At 39.1% G+C, this 12,423-nt stretch overlaps 1 protein-coding gene across 4 annotated transcripts in view; it reads right to left on the minus strand.

Moving 5' to 3' along the window:
• Nucleotides 1-12,423, minus strand: part of FYN (FYN proto-oncogene, Src family tyrosine kinase) — a 182,424-nt gene that overhangs the window by 89,379 nt on the left and 80,622 nt on the right. The gene's annotated exons all lie outside the window — the stretch shown is intronic.

A 12,423-nucleotide genomic window follows, 5' to 3' on the forward strand; every position in this document is an offset into this window, starting at 1 on the left:
TGTCACTTATGCCAAGACATGCGCCCACCTAAGGAGCAATTTAGGCCAAACGAACTGACTCACTTTCTTCCCTCCTACTCTGACATGTGTATGGTGTTTTTGCACAGGCCGGGTAGGCAGCATGGCACATGTCAGTGGAAAAATCTTATGGTAGTTGTTATTGCATCAAGGCAAAATGTACTATTAATATGCAACTTCTCAAGGTTCATTTATTTTCAAAATGGCTTCTACTACAGATTGTTATACTGGTATGGCTGACTTACTGTGATATACTTGAAAGCCAAGATATGGTGAGACTGTAAATGATGTGCAAACCTGAACCTAATCTGAATGACACCGGACATAAAAATTGCCTTGAAGTTTTACTGGTGTGGCCAGGATAATAACACGTTAGGTTAGGACATGGCAAACATTTCAAGAATTTGCTGTAGTTTTCATCATTAAGGGGCATTTTTACTGTTCTAGTGATTTTTTTTATTTTTTTTGCACCTATGGTTTTCGGTGTGGTTTTGCAGTAAAAACATGAGATCCAGGTGTTAGCAGAAAGTCAATGGGAAATATGAAACGCAGGAGACAAACTATTTTTTGCTACTGGAGTTTTTGTTAATTACGCAGCAGTTATTGGGTCCTTTTTTTTAAATGAAGGATGTTAACTTTTTGGCGTTTTGACTTCTCCTTCTCTATAGAAAAAAATATGTGGTTCATACAGTTGTTCAGAAGAGGTATTGAGAAAACCCATGTAGCATGGCAAAAACGTATCTGTTTCTATGGTATTTTTTAGTGAGCAAAAAACACCAACAAAAAGTTGTGTGTGAAGAGTCCCTACAGGTGCCTTAACATGCATCGATAACCTATGCAATTTTGCCGATCTCTTGTGGATATCAATTTTGGAAAATTAAAAAATTTAAATGACGTGTGTACAGGAAATTGGTAGAACAAGTGTGAAAGGAGCCTAACAGATCACTCATCGTAGTTTACTGTATGTACAGTCTTGTGAAAAAATTAGGACACCCTTTGAAAGCATGTGGTTTTTTGTAACATTTTTAATAAATGGTTATTTCATCTCCGTTTCAACAATACAGAGAGATTAAAGTAATCCGACTAAACAAAGAAAACTGAAGAAAAGTCTTTTCAAGATCTTCTGTAAATGTCATTCTACAAAAATGCCTATTCTAACTGAGGAAAAAGATAGGACACCCTTGCCCCTAATAGCGAGTGTTACCTCCTTTGGCTGAAATAACTGCAGTGAGACGGTTCTTGTAGCCATCTACCAGTCTTCGACATCGGTCTGAGGAAATTTTACCCCACTCCTCAATGCAGAACTTTTTCAGCTGTGAGATGTTTGAGGGGTTTCTTGCACGTACAGCCCTTTTCAAGTCACCCCACAGCATCTCAATGGGATTCAAATCTGGACTTTGACTTGGCCATTCCAGGACTCTCCATTTCTTCTTTTTCAGCCAATCTTTGGTTGATTTACTAGTATGTTTTGGGTCATTGTCATGTTGCATGGTCCAGTTCCGCTTCAGCTTTAATTTTCTAACTGATGGTCTCACATGTTCTTCAAGCACCTTCTGATACACAGTAGAATTCATCGTGGATTCTATGATGGTGAGCTGACCAGGTCCTGCTGCAGCAAAGCAGCCACAAACCATGACACTTCCACCTCCATGCTTCACAGTTGGTATGAGGTTCTTTTCTTGGAATGCTGTGTTTGGTTTACGCCAAACATGTCCTCTGCTGTTGTGTCCAAATAATTCAATTTTGGACTCATCTGTCCAAAGAACATTATTCCAGAAGTCCTGGTCTTTGTCAACTTTATCGCTGGCAAATGTCAGTCTGGCCTCGATGTTTCTCTTGGAAAGCAAAGGTTTCCTCCTTGCACACCTCCCATGCAAGTTAAACTTGTACAGTCTCTTTCTGATTGTAGAGGCATGTACTTCTACATCAACAGTAGCCAGAGCCTGCTGTAGTTCTCGAGATGACACTTTAGGGTTTTTGGATACCTCTTTTAGCATCTTGCGGTCTGCTCTTGGGGTGAACTTGCTGGGGCGACCAGTCCTGGGCATGTTGGCAGTTGTTTTGAAAGCCCTCCACTTGTAGACTATCTTCCGGACAGTGGAATGGCTGATTTCAAAATCTTTTGAGATCTTTTTAAATCCCTTCCCAGACTCATAGGCTGCTACAATCTTTTTTCTGAAGTCCTCTGACAGCTCTTTTGCTCTCACCATGGTGCTCACTCTCACTTCAACAGTCAGGAGCACACCAAACTAAATGTCTGAGGTTTAAATAGGGCAAGCCTCATTCAACATGCAGAGTAACGATCTAATTATGTGCACCTGGTGTGATATACCTGTGTGAGATCTGAGCCAATTTAAGAGGGAATACATGTGAGGGTGTCCTATCTTTTTCCTCAGTTAGAATAGGCATTTTTGTAGAATGACATTTACAGAAGATCTTGAAAAGACTTTTCTTCAGTTTTCTTTGTTTAGTTGGATTACTTTAATCTCTCTGTATTGTTGAAACGGAGATGAAATAACCATTTATTAAAAATGTTACAAAAAACCACATGCTTTCAAAGGGTGTCCTAATTTTTTCACATGACTGTATCTATACATTCAACTAAGCCTCCTCAACCTCTTCTACAGTGTATTATTTTATGCTGAAACAGACCAAGTGATATAAATCAAATATTAAATTTAAAAAAACAACCATCAGAGCTTAAATTTTCTAAACAGCACTGGAATCACCAGCTCTTTCTATGGGATACTTTTCTAGTGGTTTTAATAAAGAAGACTCATAATATGTAATCCCATCATTCTTTTCTGGCCATTGTATGCAGTTTTCCCCTGCTACCATTGTAAGACTTCTAATATTGAATTCCTCCAATATTGTAGCAGATGTACAAGTGTTTTTTTTTACTTCCTATATAATCTGCTAATTTAATAGCACAGAAGAAAAGCAAGTTATTTTTTCCAAGTATTTTTTCTTAAATGTACTGGGGGACAACTGCACATCCGTTCTGAACGTCTGGTAGAGCTAATTAAAAATTAAATGTTTTCCTATTCCCTATATATGATGTAGATATAAAGATTTCTAACCACAAAGATTCTTACAAGTTACTGATGGCTCCTAGAGGTTGCTGCATGTTTTACTATATGAATCTAATCCATTTACTCCTAAACACTGATGTAAATAATATAGCCAATTAGATGAATACCAGGGGTCCATAACTTATTTTAACCCATTCTTTTGATTTCAGATCGTTTTTTTTTTTTTTTTGTAAATTCTTTATTTATGAGATTTTCAATAAAGAAAAAGAGGACAACAAATTAGTACATTTTTCAAGTACAGATAAGGCAAATAGTACATTTACAGGAGCTCAAGTGGACAATCCCCACTTAAATCACCACATAATATGTTTCCAAAAATGTTGGTAATTCTTAATAAGGTAACTGATCGGCGTCTGCAGTAAGCCCCAACAACTCACAGAATACTTTAAGGAGTGTAAAAAATCTATGAAGTACGGGCCTTGCTATTAGTGAGGAATAGTAAGACTATCAGCCTTAGGTCTCAAGGATTAATTGTACCATCAACTAATAAAAGAAAAGAAAGAAATAACAGTAAACACGACAGACGGAAGGGTCTGAGACAGTTCTTTATGACCTGGGTGTATTCAGATAATATATCAGTTCTCACAGGTATACAACTTCTGGTGTATGAGTATGAGATATGACTGGATATATATGTTCCATGTATGGGCCCTATATAAGGCGGAATCAGAGGAGAAGGTTGTTCCAATAGTGTTTTACCTAAAGTAGGAGAGGGGGAGTCAAATCTGCTCCCTATAGAGTCAAAAGTGAATAAACAAACTCTAAAGACATATGGACAGGGGTTAAAACTTCCCGTGTTCTCTATAGAAATGTAAATTTCTACAGATCGTTATTTACGCAGTATAATCACACTGACCATTTAATACATAAATCCTACTTTACAAGAATGGATTAAAATATCAACATCTTCTCTCTTTACATCTATTCTCTGCACAAAAATGACCTTGGGTCCATTCATTCTGCATCCAGCAGAGGTAAGCCTGCATTTACAAAATGAGCTTAAAGTCTACGTACACCTTTGGGGGCATTTTTATTATTATTACATTGTACTCACTTTGAGCTAAAAATATGTTTTTCTATTGGTCTTTATTAAAAATATGGCATCCTTTTTTCTGTATAGAGCTGAGATGCTCTAGTAGCACCCTTTGGATTTTCTGTCTTTTCCCTCAGACCAGGAGCTGACGGACTCCATATCTCTGCTATCTGACATTATAAACGCTCATTATAGCTCAGTTCTTATCTTACTGATAAGAATGGGGCTTAAATAAGTGTTTATAACTTCTCAGTAGTTTAGAGAAAGGTTTATTAGATGACCAAAGTGAAAGTGAAAGTACCAGCCACACAGCTAGAAAAACCGTTAACCCTTTCTGACAGAACAGCTCAATATTTTTAATAAAGGCCAATTGAAAAAATTCTTTTGAGTATTATTTTGCCTCCGAAGGTGTACAAAGCCTTTAATTCTGAAATATTTGTGAAAATTAATTACATTTTCCAACTGTAAGCAAAACAAAATGATTTGAGCAGTGTACAGTGGATATAAAAAGTCTACACACCCCTGGTAAAATGTCAGGTTTCTGTGCTGTTAAAAAATGAGACAAAGATAAATCATTTCAGAACTTTATCCACCTTTAATGTGACCTATAAACTGTACCACTCAATTGAAAAACAAACTGAAATCTTTTAGGTGGCGGAAAGAAAACAAAACAAACTAAAATAATGTGGTTGCATAAGTGTGCACACCCTCTTATAACTGTGTTCATAATTAAGCAATCACATTCCGAATCATGTTAGATAGGAGTCAGCATACACCTGCCATCATTTAAAGTGCCTCTGATTAACCCCAAATAAATTTCAGCTGCTCTAGTTGGTCTTTCCTGAAATTTTCTTAGTCGCATCCCACAGCAAAAGCCATGGTCCACAGAGAGCTTCCAAAGCATCTGAGGGATCTCATTGTTAAAAGGTATCAGTCAGGAGAAGGGTACAAAAGAATTTTCAAGGCATTAGATATACCATGGAACACAGTGAAGACAGTCATCACCAAGTGGAGAAAATATGGCACAACAGTGACATTACCAAGAACTGGACGTCCCTCCAAAATTGATGAAAAGACGAGAAGAAAACTGGTCTGGGAGGCTACCAAGAGCCCTACAGCAACATTAAAGGAGCTGCAGGAATATCTGGTAAGTACTGGCTGTGTGGTACATGTGACAACAATCTCCCGTATTCTTCATATGTCTGGGCTATGGGGTAGAGTGGCAAGACGAAAGTCTTTTCTTACGAAGAAAAACATCCAAGCCAGGCTACATTTTGCAAAAACACATCTTAAGTCTTGAAAAAGAAAGTGGGAAAAGGTGTTATAGTCTGATGAAACCAAGGTAGAACTTTTTGGCCATAATTCCAAAAGATATGTTTGGCGCAAAAACAACACTGCACATCACCAAAAGAACACCATACCCACAGTGAAGCATGGTGGTAGCATCATGCCAAGGGGCTGTTTTTCTTCAGCTGGAACTGGGGCCTTAGTTAAGCTAGAGGGAATTATGAACAGTTCCAAATACCAGTCAATATTGGCACAAAACCTTCAGGCTTCTGCTAGAAAGCTGAGCATGAAGAGGAACTTCATCTTTCAGCACAACAAGGAACCAAAGCATACATCCAAATCAACAAAGGAATGGCTTCACCAGAAGAAGATTAAAGTTTTGGAATAGCCCAGCCAGAGCCCAGACCTGAATCAGATTGAAAATCTGTGGGGTGATCTGAAGAGGGCTGTGCACAGGAGATGCCCTCGCAATCTGACAGATTTGATGTGTTTTTGCAAAGAAGAGTGGGCAAATCTTGGCAAGTCAAAATGTGCCATGCTGATAGACTCATACCCCAAAAGACTGAGTGCTGTAATAAAATCAAAAGGTGCGTCAACAAAGTATTCGTTTAAGGGTGTGCACACTTTTGCAACCATATTATTTTATTTTTATATTTTTTTCTTCCCTCTACCTAAAAGAATTCAGTTTGTTTTTCAATTGAGTGGTACAGTTTATAAGTCACATTAAAGGTGGAAAAAGTTCTGAAATGATTTTTTTTTACATCACAGAAACCTGACATTTTAACAGGGGTGTGTAGACTTTTTATATCCACTATATATACAGTATTAAAGTTAACAGGTACGAAAACACAAGACAGACATACTTGAAATGGTAGAACTGTCAAATTGTCCTGAAGAGTTAATCAAGTGAGAGCTCTTTGTAAAGCTATTTGGAGGAGAGCTGCTCATAGACAAGGCTATCATAATGCACTGCAGTTTGCAACCCCCCAATTCGTAATCAGGACTCTGAAAAGTGGGCACTCTTAACGCCCACTTCTTTGACTCTTGATATACATTATGAACATGATACTTATATCGCGCAGAAGCCAAGAAGAAAGGTAAGGTGTACAGCGGGTTCTATTAGTTTCTACCACTATGAAAAACCTTAAACATCAAGGTCGGACTTAGGTTCCTTGGGCCCAACAAAGGAAATTATTCTTGGGACCAACCTCCATAACATTAATAAAGTCTAATAGGTTTTGATTGAAAGAAATAGGTGGCAATTCAAATATTTTCTTTCTCCTGGACCTTTGGAGCCCACCAAGATATCGGAGCCTGGGTCCACCAATGGATCCTTTGGAGGGCCAGTCCGATGCTTTTAAAGACCTGACACCTTTTCTGACATGTCTGGTTTAGTAACTACTTGCATTCCCCATGTAATAACAATTCTGGAGCATCTATTCTTATGACTCTATATTGTACTATTCTTTATTATTCCTGCTCGAAGTTATGAATAAATTGCCTGCAGTGTGCAATGAAGGTCCAGCTGGGTGTTACCAGCTATGGGTGTGTCCCTGCATATTCTGACGCTATCCGATCAGTGCTAACAGTGTCAGTTTGACTTTAGCATATGGGTTAATACTGGCATGTTGTCTTGTGTACTCATGGACAAGTTTATTGTAATGTAATCTTTTCCAATCTCTGCTGCTCATGGGAGCGCTAGGCACCAGGATGACAACCGTCACTTTCCTTCATTATGAGCTCCTGAAAGATGAAAATGACATTCAGCTTCACTGCGGTCATTCTAAAACAAGAACGTGATCTGGTCATGCAATCTATAAATACAGATATGAAGGAGGGGGAGTTCTGCAGATATGTATAAAGTAAATATAGGTTTTATATGTAGTCTAGCTCATATCCCTAACTACATCTTAAAAGCAAAACAAGCGGGTGACTAAACCGTGAATGAGTCCTACCGTATCTATTTTGACACTTTTAGAATATAAATTAAATATCATTTTCCTCTTATCTTGTTCTGACTTTGTTTGAGTCACTCAATACTCTATTAACAGCAATCCACTATGAGTCACTTAGCTTTGATATCAAAGCATCTTCAGTGACAAACATGTATTGCCTTGGAGATGATACTATAAAATCAAACTATGAAAGGAACATTAAAGGAAATCTAACACCAAGACAGACCTCTTTATGTAAGAGCAACTATTAGAAAGCTAATGCACCGGCTGAAGTGTGCCTCAAGGTCTCATTTGGACTAGTAATTTAAAGCACAGTCTATGTGTAAATTGATGAGAAAAGTCACCAACATGTGGTGCCTCCTGGCAAATCAGATCTTGAGACACATTAATTTACATGCAGCGTACACGCTAAATGGGTGCTCCAAATGAGGATCTGGTGCCCTGCAGTACCCCATAATGTATCTCTATACTGTTATGGTCACGCTCAGGGGCAGATTGGCCGTAGACCCTCATGGCCGTCAACCGGGTACATAATGATCTGATTCTCTCCTACGCACCCGGCCAGCAGCCACAGGTGCCCTTCTAAATTTGACTGTATCAACGTCCTCAGGACAGCTATACAGTTGAAAACTGCGGAGCAGGTGGCAGTATTTTGTGGTGCATTGTGGTATTTGGTTCAGCTGGGGTGGGATATTGCTCTGCCCTATGGGATTGCTGGCCCTGACGACTTCTGTTGTCCCTGCCTTTATATATTGGCTTTGCCTAATTATGTTGCCTTGTCAATTTGGACCAGTCTGCAACATGGGGCCACTTTTATGGTTTTTTCCAGGGCCACTTTTGGTTCCCAGTCCGCCCCTGGTCACGCTGGGTGACATCTCCTCTCCAAACCTAAAGTGACTCTATATTGTCAATGTGCATAAGCTGTTAACTCTAACCTGTCTATACACTATAGATAACCATCAGTTATTTCTCCCAACTCACCAAAGACATGCACTCTCAGCTTGGACAAGTGTACATGTGTTTTTTTCATGGGGAGAAGGGAATGAGACGCTACCTTCAACAATGGCTTATCTTCCACAGAAAGAAGAGATCAGACATGTTGATACTACCATTGTGGTACAGTCTGGTGATCCTGACACACATCACATGAGCTATAGCTAATGCATATGGGCATCTTTGGATATGCAGCTCCAGTACAAAGGGAAATGGTGTGCACAGTATAAAACTATACATGCCATGCAATTGACGGTTTAATGATATCGCGCTGAACAATCTGAGATCAAAACAACCTAAATACAAGAGACACCGACTGCTGAAAATACAATCTGTAACAATACGCGTGGAAACAAACACAAAAATATTTGAATGTCTCGAGACGTGTTTGTAAGACAGGAACATATGGACATTATGTTTAGCTTGTTTATTATCAAAAGCATGCAGGCGGAAATTCCATTTCACAGCAGAAAGGGTTAATCGTATTCATAGATGCCGCCCTGCTGGGGGTGAAGGAGACCGCTGCTGCATCAGGCCTCTGTGGACATCTGAGATGGGATTGAAAGCACTAAGACTTCTGCAGCCACATCTGGATGAGGAGGAGCTCGCTTTACACTTGGGTAAACGACGTAAATGCTTGATTTCCTACAATCCAACATTCAATGCTTCAGACCCAAAGGGCAGCAGGAACGTGCATTTACATCTGAAGTATGCTTGAGATCAGAAATGGGAGGAAAGGAAACTCGGATTTTCTAACCTTCCATTAAGCTACTGTATCTTTTCATTGAAATCACATTACAAGACTACAGAGATAGAATCTACATGCTTTATGGAGATGAGCTGTCACCCAATATTACTTAATGTGACACATAAACATTAGAAATGATATTATGGATAGTGTTATCATGATGGATCGGTCTTCAGCAGGGAAATTTGAAGGGATATTTTTTTTAACTAATATTCATAGAAAGCATTTTTTTTTTTACTTTTGGCTGTGTTTCTTTTTCGTTTCGGCAATACTATGCCATTGAGAGTTAACACATACTGTCCTTCTGTAGCAGTCAGCACAAATGATAAGACCTCCTATATGCAATCCATTATCAGTTTGCTGCTGCTGTGAGGGGAAGATGTTACCTGCAAGCTAATCCTCATTATAATGGAAGGTGTAGAACTGGGATAACAGTATGACAGCTCTATTGTTATGTTGATAGACATCGATAAAGATGCCCACAGAAGAGCACTGCATCGGTGCTATGTGTGGTGCTCCTTGGGCCCACCAGAGGAAATTATTCTCGAGGCCGAACCGCTATATCATTAATAGGTTTTGATTCAAAGAAATAACCCTATTGGCTCCAAAGATAGTCAAATGATTTTTTTTTATCCTGGACCCTTGGGGACCATTATGGTAACAGGGCTCTCTAGTTTGATCCTACCTGTAATTGAGTCACTACAGGGCTATCTGGTTGCAGAAAAACGTGAGACTGGTGTTCTCAAAGTCCAAAAGCCAGGACATGAAGCAGAAGTGACTTTAATGAGGTTTACTGCAGGATTTCACATTAGTTTTGTTACCACCAATGAATAAAACTAAGGAAAACTGATGCAACACAATTTAAGCTCTGGCATGCAAGTACACTGCGGTTGAAACACGTCGGCTCTGGAGTGTTAACAGGAGCGCTATTGTATGTGGATTTTATTATGTGGAAATAAATTATAAAGAATTTATTGCATGCTGGATTCAACACTTTTTTTTTTCTTCAGTTTTGAGCGCTTGAACACGCCATTGGATCCGTAGTGTGAAATGCAAAAAAGATGAGCTGGCTATTTGTTACAATAATTTCTCTTGGTGACTACAGCTTTGAGGTACTTTAAGGTCTATGGTGCTGCTTGACAGGGTCATCCCACACTGAAGAGTGGCCGTAGCTGTTACTGTGCTTGCCTGGACATGGAGTAAAGGTGCTTAGGATTAGGTAAAGGGACAACTAATGGGGAGGATCCTGCCCACCAACACCACAAACCTCAGCTTCCTTGACTCTGATGAGTCTGGCTTACAAAAAGAGTAGGCCCCTAGGCTGTCAGGTGTAGCTGGAGATAAACTTTAAAAGGACTCTTCCATCAAAAATGGGGAATTTTTGTTTAAACTCAATAATCATAGAATTTTTTTTGCTATTTTTCATCTCAGCATTACTAGGCCATTGGAAACTAAATATGACATACTGGGGGAGATTTGTCAACATGCTGTAAAGTAGAACTGGCTTAGTTGACCATAGCAACCAATCAGATTCCACCTTTCATTTTTCATAGCTCCTTTGGAAAATGAAAGGTGGATTCTGATTGGTTGCTATGGGCAACTAAGCCAGTTCTACTTTACACCAGTTTGATAAATCTCCCCCACTGTCCTTTAGCAGTCAGCATAGAGAGATAAAACTCCTGTAAGGATAGGGATTGCATTGTTATTGTACTGCTACTGTTAGGCAAAGATGTTATCTGTTAGTACAATAGTACATTAGTAGAATTGGGATAGCCATATGACAGCTCTATTGTTCTCTTCATAGGCCAACGTAAAGATGAGCACTGTACTTATCAGTGTAACCTATGATACTCTAGCTGAGTCACTGACCCTCTTCCCTCTCTGGTCACAGTGAACCGTCTAAGAAAGACTGTTTGCTATGCTAAAAGTCTGAACAAAGGAGGAAGTACATACATGGAGTTACTTTAAAAAAATTTATCCAGAAAACCATCAACTATATTTTTTTAAAAATACATAGAATATTCACATATGGGCAGTTAATATGTGATTAAAACCGTCTAATGGTAGTGTCCTTTTACAAACACAATAAAGAAAATGTATTCAATAAATATTAATGTTTTCTTAGAAAATTAATGTGGCGAAGAAGAGGTTATTTACTTCCCATTTTCTGACCTAAGATTAATTTTGACCCAGACAGAAGTGCATCCTGTTTGCTAAAATACTTGAGGCAATGGCTTAAAATGTTCAGACTTTGCAGTGATGCCACGGATGTTGTAAAGAGTCACCAAAAGGAACATTCAGCCATGAAGTATTGAGCACAATTATCTCAGTAATAAAGACTACAATGTGCTTCTGTTCGAAATCTTGACGGAGATAGTGGAGTATTTTACGACAGACATTTCAAGTCGTAGCGTTCCAGTATACTATTCATGAACCCAAAGGGGCTATGAAGCCACGTCTATGTTTTATGACACTGAAGGCCTCGAGAGAAATCAGCGTCTCTCTTTCATTTTATTAGTGTCATCCCAATTAGGACACAAATGAAAACCAAATACAGAAGAATGAAGGACCATCAACGACTGTCACCTAACCATTCATAGAACGTCATGAACATTCACAGTCTATACTAATCATCTCTCTGACCAGTATATAATCCTATGTAAATCACTGCATATGGCATAACATTTGATGAATATTCTTGTTAAATCCGCAGAAAATGAACACTGCAAATGCAAACGATTATTTCTACTGGGAACTGCAAGTAATGCTGCCCAGCTAATGGAAACGAATGCCTACCTTCCAATGAATGTCTTCAGGGAAATTAATTAGTATAGATAATTGTCCTATACCTAGGTAAATTTCATATTAGTAGGGCAGAAAACCCAGCAAAAAACCTCACATGTATCTTCTTGATATACCATATCGACTGTACTTCTACAGATGCATAAAATAAAATATTGCAGCCAAAGGGGTTTTCTGCGATTTTTTCTTACTGATGACCTATCCTTTGGATAGGTCATCAGTATATGATCGGTGGGGGTCTGACACCTGGGACAACCGCCGATCAGCTGTTTGAGAATGCAGCAGCACTCCTGTGAGCGTCGAGGCCAGTGACGATCACGTGGCCTAGGAGCAGCTCAGCCCCATTGAATGGGGCTAAGCTGCAATACCAAGCATAGCCCCCATAGCTATACAATGTCCGGCGCTGTGACCCCCACTGATCAGATACTGATGACCTATCCAGAGGATAGTAGAAAAAGCTGTGTGAAAGCAGCACTAGTATACCTTCCAGACCTC

The sequence above is a fragment of the Bufo bufo genome, chromosome 4, assembly GCF_905171765.1.
Source record: "Bufo bufo chromosome 4, aBufBuf1.1, whole genome shotgun sequence".
Taxonomy (NCBI): domain Eukaryota; kingdom Metazoa; phylum Chordata; class Amphibia; order Anura; family Bufonidae; genus Bufo; species Bufo bufo.